Source organism: Pelmatolapia mariae, linkage group LG7 (assembly GCF_036321145.2).
Source record: "Pelmatolapia mariae isolate MD_Pm_ZW linkage group LG7, Pm_UMD_F_2, whole genome shotgun sequence".
Taxonomy (NCBI): domain Eukaryota; kingdom Metazoa; phylum Chordata; class Actinopteri; order Cichliformes; family Cichlidae; genus Pelmatolapia; species Pelmatolapia mariae.
Window position 1 is genome coordinate 9,129,690 of NC_086233.1, and position 10,701 is coordinate 9,140,390.

The following is a 10,701-nucleotide window of genomic DNA, read 5'->3' on the forward strand; positions in this document are numbered from 1 at the left end:
TTCAATAGTCTGATCTTGACCCTAACTCTGACGTCGACATCTCTGTCAGAGATCCCGTCAGTTGAGATGATGCTGCCAAGATATGTGAAATTCTCCACCTCTTCAGCACGGTGTCGGTTGATCATGACAGGAATGCGGGCACGTGCGTAGCCAACTTGGAGTACCTTGGTCTTCTTGGCGCTGATTCTTAATCCGACTTTTGTCGCCTCCCTCTGCAGGGCCGCGGTCAACTCTTGGAGGTCTTCCTGAGTCGAGCCCAGCAGGGCAATGTCATCCGTGAAGTCCAAGTCAGTGAGAATACGCGCTTCGTGCCAGGGGACACCGATGCCAGCTTAGTCAACTGATCATCGCATGATGAAGTCAATTACCAACAGGAAGAGGAAAGGGGATAGCATGCATCCCTGTCGGACACCAGTATTGATCTAGAAGAAATCCGTGCAGCCGTCATCCGTCCGGATGCAGCAGCGGGAGTTGGAGTAGAGACCACGAAAGGCATCTACAAACTGCTGAGGGACTCCATGGTGGTGTCGGATAGCCCATAGAGTCAGCCGGTGGACGCTGTCAAAAGCCTTCTCAAAGTCAGTGAAATTAATAGAAATCTTCCTTTGGTATTCCAGTGTTTGTTCAACGATCATGTAAAAACCCCAACTGCTACGGAATCAGCAAATGAATCTCATTATCAACTGACTGACCTACAGTTCTTAAAGTAATGATGGACAACACAACACGACTGATAGTCCCAACCCCATTAAGAAGGCAAGAAATTCCACAAATGAACCCTGATAAGGTACATCTGTGAAGTGAAAACCATTTCAGGCGACTGCATCATGAAGTTCATTAAGAGAAGGACAACGGTTTGCAGTGCTGTCAACAAAGCAAAGGGTGGCTACTTTGAGGAATCTAAAATATAAGACATATTTATTGTGTTATTTATCAATTTTTCTTTGTTACATAATTACAGAGATCTTGCTTTATATATTTGATGTCTTCAGTATATATCTACAATGTAGAAACTAGTAAAAATAAAGAAATCGAGAAGGTGTGTCCAAACTTTTGACTGGTAGTGTATGTAGAATGTGTTTTCCAAAGATGTTTGGGCTGTATTACATTTTATGAATGATTGATGATGTGTTACCATATGCAAACAAATTTTTAGAAATTCAATATTCAGCATAATCCAAGAATTTACAAAAAGTTGATAATAACAAATAATAGAATAGAATAGAATAGAATAGAATAATCCTTTAATTGTCCCACAAGGGGAAATTTGGTTGTGACAGCAGCAGAAGAAAAGCAGATATACAAACAGAACAGGACACAGAACAGAAACACACACAATTTTTACAGAAAAAAATATTTACATCATGGACAATAGTTACAAAAACAGAGTACTGTACAGTTATTAAGATTAAAGTACAGATAAAATGGCTAACCCAGGTTGTAGTGTGCAGACAGAGTAGGGTACTGGAAGATGTTTAAATAATTAGGAATATTTAGAATATTTAGAAAAAGTACAGATTGTGCATTGTACCTGTGCATTAAAAAGTAAACGTGTAACTTCCAATGAGTTAGTATATATGAACTGAGAAAAATAATGTGCAAGTTATAACAGTTGTAGTTGTTCGGTTGATTAGTGCAAATTACAGCGCTGATGTAAACACCTATATTTGTTGGGAGTAGTTTTGATTGTACAGTCTGACAGCTGCAGGGAGGAAGGATCTGCGGAAATGCTCCTTCATGCATCTAGGATGCAGCAGTTTGTCACTGAAGGAGCTCTGCAGTTCAGCAACATTTACATGCATGGGGTGGGAGACTCTGTCCATCAGAGATGTTATTTTGGCCCACCACCTGCACTGGATCCAGGGTGCAATACCAATTCCTCTAAAATCTTATGGTTGAACAAGATCTCCTACATTCTAAGGAGATTGGAAAGAAAAGCGTCTGGACTTTTTTAGGTATCTTGAAGACGTTTCACCTCTCATCTGAGAAGCTTCTTCAGTTGTAAGAGCAATTGGTGGAGAGGCCCAGGTTTTAAACCCTATGGGTGTGCCTAAGAGGGTCATAGACCGCCCTATTGATCCTCTACCTAATCACATGAGCCGAGGTGGGAAAACGGGTGTGGTTCACAATCAGCTAAGGTTGCGGGTGAACCAATTGTGAAGCCTAGCCCCACCCTTTCATGTGATTTACTGAGGTCAAATGGCCCAGGATGTGAGTTGGCGTTAAGGCATCTGGGAAGGGGTCTTAAAACTGGATTATAAATGGCAAATAGTTGTCGTAAGCCACGGCCTCTGTTCAAAGATGGTCATTCATAGTGGACGTAGATGGTTTCTTTCACTTCTTTCAATGACGTCAGTGTTATGAGCATACTCTATCCAGGAAGACTGAGAATCCAAAGAGATTGGTTGGTAGATGCGACACATGTGAGCGCAGCCTCCAGCAAGTTGTAGAAACATCTGCTGGAGGCAGATTTCCACATGATCTGTGGAAACAAAATGCACCTGAGGAAATTTTTAAGGTCATGTAAAAATCTGTGAATATTTATGTACATGTCATATTTTGTATTTTATTTTTAACAGACAAATATTTCAAGAAACCTTTTTAACACTTTTTGAGGTGTTGTGTATAGAATTTTGTGATTCACTTCTAGACATTTCAAGGAGTTTAGATAGATAACCCTGGAAGCTAGGAAGAGCCACAAGTTAACACATTGTGGAAGAGAACAAAGACTGGAGAATAAGATGTGTGCAACTGTCCAAATATGTGGTCTGGACTATTTTCTCTATTCATGTCTTTATCTCCTCATCTTTTTTTCCCTTTTACCAGTTACCCCTGAGACTACCTATTTTTCCCTATCTTACTACATAAAGCCCAGGGTCAGAGAGGGTCAAGCCTACAAGTAACATCTGCTAATTCTCCTGGTGGGCCAGCTGCTAGTGTCTTTTCAATACTAATTGCTTTGTAGGTGTCTGTATCTGAGAGCACACTAGAGCAGCTGCCACCTTTATGGTTTCGCTCCACAGGAACATTCACACTCCCTCTGACTCTTAACCCCTGTGGACATGTCTTTACACTGTAAAGACTGGTCATTCTGGGCATTAAGAAACTATATATTGTGAAATAAAAGATGCAACTGTTAGCTAAAGGTATAAAGCTAAAAAATGTGAACGGTAACAAATGCCAATTAAATGCAGCTATATGTCCAACTTTGGCATTCTTGTACTTTACCTCAATATTTCTACATTTAAAGTACAATAAAATTGTCTAAATAAATGGTTGCAGACAGATTTTCCAGTCTGACTTTCTGTTGAAAATTATTCTACAATCCAAACGTTTTGATACATTTACAAAGTATGATGACATATACTGTAACAGCAGTCAGAAATGTGTTGTCTTTAAATCAAAATACTACACATTCTGTGTCCAATATAAAACTTCCACCTTTCAATAACAATACTTATACTGAAATGTGTCTACGCAGGAAAAGATTTCACAAACTTAATTGTTGTAACAATGGCATACCATACTCAAATTCAGTATACTCTTTGGAGCAGCCCATTGTAAAGCAATAGAGCAAATGTTTGTAAATGCAGATAGCATGAGTAGATGCTTGATTTTATATGGGAGTTGGACTGAAAACATCTGAATTCAAGGATTAAAATATGTGACGCAGTAGGTTACTTATAGTGTACAACATTGAATCGAAGGAAGTCACACAATGTTTAACACTGGCCCTTTTCAATCATCTCTGTTAGGCTGATATCAAATGTTCCATATCTGACACACATGTTATGGTAATTTCATAGATGGTGTATTTTAGTGTTTTATTGTATGTATCTTTTAAAAACATATTCACCAAAACTGATTACATAACATTTTTCTGCAATGTTATTTAAAAAAAATCTCAAGATATTCTTGTAATCTATATGCTTTTTGGTAATATATAAATATCAGTAAAAGCTGGAAGGGTTAAATATTCTGCAATCAGATTTTGTATCTTTCTTTCTTCCTTTTTTTATTGAGATAATATTAGTTATCTTTTTAGCTACCTGCATACAATAGTTGACATTCATTACATATGTTTCTTTGGATTTAGGTACTAGTTTGAGTGTTCCTTGTGCTCACAGACTTGTTTTTCTCAGCAAAATTAACCAAGAATTCGGAATTGGCTTATTCCCAATCGACTGGCAACAAAGATGACATTACCTAGGGTGACCATATTTAGACTTCCAAAAAAGAGGACACTCGGCCCAGTCATGAAGAACTTTAATAATACTGTTTGTTTAAAGAGAATTTTAACATACTTAAACGATGTTCTCTGTGCGGTTAATGAATGGTGAAATAAAAAATGTCATATAAGCTTTTACAAGTCAACAAGTGCAAAAAAAGAGGATGGTATGTCACCCTACATTACCCTGTGGAAGAACGAATGGAGGAAGCAAAAGTGACGAGATAGGGAACGTGGTCAGCAGGTGAGGTGGAGCCCAGCTGATGGTTGGGGATGAGGCCCGCAATGGCATTGAAGGAGGAGACTATCTGGAGCCTGCCAGTAGAACTGAAGGTGGAGACCCTCTGGTGGCCTGGCTGGGGACCAGTGACAGTGACTAGAAACCACCAGTGGTTTAACAGGAGAGTGGGGCCGACTGAGAAGGCTCACGGGATATTCTGGGAAGGCAAAAACAAACAAACAAACAAAAAAAAAAAACCCATAACCCCAAACCCACACAACACAGGGTGGTCTGGAGATGCCAGAGGCTGGGGCTGCTTGTAGAGCATACAGCCAACCCTTCTGGAGGCAGGAACTGCAGCTGTTCTGGCTCAGGATTCATCGGTCTTGGTCTCGAGACCACTTTTACCTGGTCTTGGTCTTGTCTTGGTCTCGACGGACTTTGATCTCGGTCTTGTCTTGGTCTCGGATCCGTCGGTCTCGTCTTGGTCTCGCTGTCTTGGAATTGCTGTCTCAGATCGACATAGTGGTCGGGTGATTTGGAGTCAATAGTATCCATGACACACAACGTAACGTTCGATAATGTGTCATGCACAAAAGCATCAGCTCTAAGAGCCATGCTTAGAGAGTGCTTTGTAGTGAATCAGAAGAGTCGACTCTCATTGAGCGAGAGCCGGCTCCTCACTTAATTTCCTTTCGCTGCTCAGCTCTCACACAGTGGCTCAGCTATGCTCCAGTCGCTCCATATTGTGGCCAATAACATGCGAGGATATTGGATAATATCATTATGTGAAAAACAGAGAGGATGAGAGATGCGACAGTCAAGTGGAGCGTGCGTCTGTCCTCTCAGTAAGTGAGTGAGACAGTAGACAGCGGTGAGGAGGGCTGTGCGAGTGCATCGCAAAAACACATAAATATGCCTGACACCCGTAAACGAAGCAGCATCTCGCTGCAGTTTAAAGACTTTTTTGTCTCAGTCTCGTCTCGACTTTGTCTTGGTCTTGACTTGGTCTGTCTTGCTCTTGGTCTCGATACCCTCTGGTCTTGGTATTGTCTTGGGCTTGGTTTAGGCGGTCTTGACTACAAGTCTAATATACACAGGAGGGTGATTAGGGCAAGTAAAGACCGCTTGGGAGAACAAGACATAGCAGGAACAAATTAGGCATAATGAGACATTGGAAGCAAAACTGAACATAATATATGCAAGAAAAGGAACCATCAAAATAAAACAGGAAGCATAAACACTTAAACAGAGACTGACACCTAGACAAAAAGTAAATAAACAAGGATGAAACACAGAGAGAGAACAGGAGTGGAACAAATAAATGTAAGGTAATTTATGAGTAAACTAGAAACATAAAATAATACAATAGGGAATTAACAGGGAGCAGAGCAGAGCAAATCTATAAGAAACTTATAAGCACAACTGACAAACACAAGGAACCCAAAACATAATTAATGCTGAGCTCAAAACCATTGCTGTCAGGGCTCTGTGTGCGGGCGGATGGAGAGGAGGATCCAAATGCAGGACTCGAACACTGAATTGAAACTCAAAAACCTCAGCTTTATTGCTGGTGACAAAACAAAACATGAACTGACACTGAATCACTGGAAACTGAAACACACACACGCAAGTCTGAGGGTATGACGCGACACTGAGCAAAGGCAAACACAGGGCTTATATACACAGGGGAGTAATCAGGGAATGGAAAACAGGAGGGAGACAGAGCAGGGAGAGATTAGGGCTAACGAGGCAGGGGGAGCGAAGTTAGACATACTGACATAAGACGTAACCCTTCAAAATAAAACATGAAACAATACACAAAGATGCAGACTAAGAAACACGGACTTTACACGGGCAGAACTAAACCTAAACTAGAATAAGCTGGAACATACTAAACATCATCATCATCATCATCATCATCATCATCATCATCATCATCCTCATAGCCTGACAATAGATCAAGAAAATAACCAAAAATACAAAATCAAACCAAAACATGAGAACCCAAAATGCTGGGTCAGAACTGACTCAGAACCGTGACAATTGCATGCCAGGAGCTTGAACATAGCTCAGAACTAAAGGCATGAAAAAACACCAAAAGAAACTAGTTCAGGTATAATGAAATAAAGACCCATAAACACTAAGAAATGGCACCACAAACATGCTATTTGCAAATTCCAACTGTTTTTCTAATTTTATGGTTAATGCATTTTCAACAAGTGTCACAAAGGAGTCCACATTTAATCACTGGTTTTAGAATGTTTTTGTATTTAATTTCATAGATGCATTTTCAAGACAAATCTCAAAGGATCAAAAGGGGGGGAAATTTTCCAACAAGAGGTAGAGGTCAGTATTTCCCTGATAACAAAACATGTGTTAATGAACTGTCGTCTGTGGAGACAATGGGGTTCCATTGAGACAAAAACTGATATTCTCTGGGGAATGTCAATTAACGTACATACTGTGGGCACAGCTCCCTCTAAGACATTTGGGCCCTCATGCAGACCTTGTGGAGAAATCATGCACATGAATAGCCAGCTGGAGGTCATTTTGTGGGACTGGCAGTGTATGTTCTGTACCTCTAGACACAAAAGAGCAGATACTAGTGCTGCAGCTTAGCTGATACCATTTACAGCCCTGTTGAGCTCTCCTTGCTAGCCTGTCACTAGCAAATTCTTGAGACTGTGCTGAGAGACACAGCAAGCCTTCTTCCTATGGCATTGCATGAATGTGTCATCCTGGACTACCTGCGCAACCTAAATGGGCTGTATGTACTGTAATCAAAACTAGAGAAAAATCAGAAGGAATAAAGAGAGAGGAATGGTCTTTGGCCACTTTTCTTTTGGTGTAGGCAACTGTTTCCTTCTATTTCGCTGTGAATCTGAGCACTACCTGTTGTCAACTATATCTGGACTGAAACACAGTTTTTCTGTCTACAACTGGCCAACCTTCTTGAGGTGTCTGCAACAAAAAGTGGACCTGCCTTTCAGTGTGAGTTAAGTTTAAGGTACTGTTGGTTTAATTGCTCATTTTCATTCTGTTTTGTTTATAAAGATTCTTGGCACAGAACACTTTGATTTGTAAAACAAATTATTCAAAATTGCACATAATTTTTGTCATCAACATTCTTACAACAACTTTGTCACCAAGAATGTTGAAATAGGGGCAATTGTTTTCTTTTGTGGTCTAAATGTATTTTAATTGTTGAAAGTGGACATGAAACACCACATGTAAGGCTAATTTACAACACAAACACCTTCTCTAAAAAACTGCCATAGATTTAACACCATCCGTGAAGCTGGATTTAAGACATAACTGTTTACAGATGAAGTTTTTAGAACATGTTTGGCACCATTTTGTGTCTGTACAGAATGTGATATCACTTGGTTGGTTGGTTGGTTGCTGTAATCAACTTACATTAGTTAGTATTAGCTAACTAGTGACATATAACTTAGTGGGGAAAAAAGGAAAACTAGACTGTTTACAACAGAATGTTACTCTGAGGATTACCCACAATTCTTTTTCCTTACTGTATATATTAACAGAGGGCTTGCGCTGGTTGTCCATGAGAATTAACCATTCTACTTTGTTGCTGTTTGTCATAAATGTAAATGCTGAAAAAAGGGGCTGTTGCTGCAAAACTGACCTGACCCCATCCATTCATCTAAAGAACCTGAGGAGACATTACACAGAGGTCACATATGTTGCTTCTTTTTATATTTCCAGCAGAAAACATGCTTTTCATTTCATTGTAGCACACCATTTGTGGGTTCATGAGAGGATGAATGCGTGAGTTGAGGGCTGCTAGTGATCAAAATTGCATAGAAAGGAAACATTTTTGTATATAGACATGTAGCAAAGAATATAAAAAAACAAACAAATCAATTTACTTTATACTCGCTGATGTCTTGTTAGCTGCAGTTTTTTTAAGGTAGCCTTTCTATCAGCAAAATGGCAGATGGATTGTTTCATTCAAAAAGCAGACACATGTTAAAGGCCATTGTTAACAATTTCTCTCTACTTTTGTTTTTCTCTTCTTAATTTTTTGTTTATAAAGACAACACTAGAGGTTCACACAGTGTTTCCTCTTGAACACTGGGACAGAGTAGCAGCTCATGCTTGACATGGATAGCAAAACCTTTGCACGTCGCTTCTGAGTCACCAAGCCACAGTTTGAATACCTCCTTACAAAGCTGCAGGTGAAGAGCTTACAAAAAGAACCCAGTCAAGAGCTGTCGCGAGAGTTCCTGTGACAAAGAAGGTGTTGATATTCCTGTGGTACATGGCCAACCAAAATAGCTTCTGGGAGATCTTAGACACGTTTGATATGTCACCATGTGTACACAGAGCCAGTACCTTTATCTCCTGGCCAAACAGCTGTGAGAAAGTCATATCCGCTGCTGCTGCTGTCAATCTCTTGGTGTCTCAGCTGTGTTACAGATGCAGTTGATGATTGCCAATAAGGGTGCAGAGGCCACACATATGTGGAAGAGACTACAGAAACAGAAAGTCCTTCTATTCCACTGTATATGAAAGAGGGTGGTTCATTGATTTCTTTTTTGGTGGTCCGCCAAGGAGACTCCTTGATGTATCCTTCGGTCGTGAGGTCCTCCAACTTCTATGCTATGTGACCAATCACACTCTCCTCTCTCCCTGTGGAAAATAAAAGTTTTGAAATGATAAACGCTGTCTGCCATATGAGTCTTAATCATGTATTGGCCTTAATGGCATGACATATCAGAAATAGTGTGAGTAACATTTGTTGTTGTTTTTTTTAAGGTAATTGTTTGCATAAACAAGATTTCTGTTCAAGTAAACATAATTTAAGAAATTATATGTTGCAGGAACTATCATTAGATGTTTAAAATCGTAAGTGATTAGTCTTTATTAAGTCAAGAGTACATCAGAGTTAATATTTTAAGTCTGATGGTACAGTTAAACTTGAGTGCCTTGAGTATCTTAAACAACACTAAAAAAGTACATTGGTAGTACAATATACATTTTTTTAAGGTGATCAATTACTGACATTTAAGGTTAACTTCTTTCTATTTGTACATACAAGATATCTAGTTAATTTGAATAACTAAGTGGCTGGCTGGCTGGCTGGCTGGATAGATAGATGGATGGATAGATGGATAGATAGATAAACAGAAAGAGTGATGGAAAACTTATCTATCTTCACATCTTAACAGTCTTTCTAACGAGAAGGGCTGCACATGATCAGTCTGCGATGATCCGATGGCTGTCATAAAGTTGTCTGTGCCCTCTGAGCTCTATCCTGGCCATTTGTGGCCACTTCACTTTTCTTTTTTCAACCATTTTCGTTCTGTTAATGCAAATGGAATGAAACTTCCCAAAGGTGTGTATTTTTTTCAGATTTTTTAATTTTCAACATCAGGTCCTTAATAATGTCAATAATATTCACTGTACACCAAATTGTTCCTCTTGATTCTATCGTGGCCATTTTGGACCAATTGAAACCCATTATAACCATCTTTTTTGATTCCTTGTTATGGACAGTACTATATCATGCGATTTAGGTAAAATTGCTTTCATTCTAAACTCAACACATGAAAATTGTAGTTTTTAATGTTTTTTACCAAATTACATCATTTACCCATTTTTGGCCAAGCAAGCAATTTCCTGTAATATTCCTAGTTTCTAGTAGCGGCCTTTGATGGCTTACCAAACTCCAATGGACCAAAATAATGAAACAATTTTGACATAGGTTTGATCTTAAGGATCTAATAGTTTGTGTTTGTGCATGACATTGCAGCACAAACATGTATTTGCAAGATAGACTGGAATAAATAATGACACATCAAACATTACATAGGCTGCAGTGAATTTCTGTCGATGCAGGCTATTGAGCTTTGAGGTTCCCAGTCAAACTTAGCTTTGAAGCACATGTTAAAAGCACTTTTACTCTTGTATTTTTCATAAAAAGATACCATACCCAAAATATTAACTCTAGAAACAAAAACAAAAACAAAAAAACCCCCAATCACAGGACATTTTGCAGAGTTCAAACCTGCAGCTGCAGCTGCAGCGCAAACAACAACAAACACTGTCTGTAAACGTGTCCTGGAGTTTATGCAGGTGCAGACAGAGCTGCTGCTGTAAGTAAGCCTAACAGCTTCCAGATCATTTATTCTGGCAATATGGCAAGAAGGTCATCACTGCTTCAAGCACTGTCTATATGATCTGGTCAGAGAGCAAGGACAGCAAGCAATCCTCTGCTCTTGAAGAA